The 783-nt window shown below is 62.5% G+C and overlaps 1 protein-coding gene across 4 annotated transcripts in view; it reads left to right on the top strand.

Moving 5' to 3' along the window:
* The window catches only part of ADGRB3 (adhesion G protein-coupled receptor B3), a 941,101-nt gene that overhangs the window by 916,819 nt on the left and 23,499 nt on the right, over window positions 1-783 (top strand). The gene's annotated exons all lie outside the window — the stretch shown is intronic.

The raw sequence follows: 783 nt of genomic DNA, 5'->3' as shown, positions 1-783 counted from the left end.
GGGCATCGCGTGGCTCCTTCCACCCCCAATACCATGCCCAAGCCTCACCGGTGTTCCGGACGTTCTCATGTTTCTATGTACGTGCCCTCCCCGGGGCCTCTCCGGGGCCTCTCTGGTATACATGCCCTCTCCGGGGCTTCTCCGGTATACGCGCTCTGCCCTTCCAGGCTCTCTAGACTTGCCCTCACCCCTTTTCAGGGGCTTCCCAATTGATTTGCCCTTGTCTAGGGCTTCTCCCGTATCCTCGTCCTCACCGGACGCTCTAATCTTATATGTGCCCTCCCCGGGCTTCTAACCACGCGCCCGCCCTTCTCCGGGCTTCTAACCATGTGCCCACCCTTTCCCAGGGCTCCTGCTCATGTAATCACCTTCTTTGGGCTCTGAACCGTGCACCCTGCCCTACTCGGGCCTCTACCGGCGCGCTCGCCCTACTCTGGGCTCTTACACTGGCCCTCACCCCTTTATGGGGCTTCCCCCCCAGGTTCGCCCCATCTCGGGCTTCCTAAGAGACTTTCCCCTTTGGGCTTATGCCTCGTGCTCTTCACGCTTTCGCCCCACTAGGCCTTGCTCGCGCTCCCGCGCTCCTCACCCTCTCTGGGCTTGTCTTGCGCTTCTCATGCTTCCCGCCCTCTCTGGGCTTGTCCCGCCCTTTTCACACCCGTCGGCCTCTCTCGGCCTGTCCCACGCCTCTCACGCTCGTCGCCCTCTCTGGGGCTTATGTACGTGCTTCTCGCGCTCGGGCTTAGGTGGCCCATAGCCGTGCCTGGCCCCTTGACCCTTCTC

This window comes from Gavialis gangeticus, unplaced genomic scaffold (genome assembly GCF_001723915.1).
Source record: "Gavialis gangeticus isolate Ggan-Ray unplaced genomic scaffold, GavGan_comp1, whole genome shotgun sequence".
NCBI classification, from domain to species: Eukaryota; Metazoa; Chordata; order Crocodylia; family Gavialidae; genus Gavialis; species Gavialis gangeticus.
This window is presented reverse-complemented; position numbering and strand designations above follow the sequence as displayed.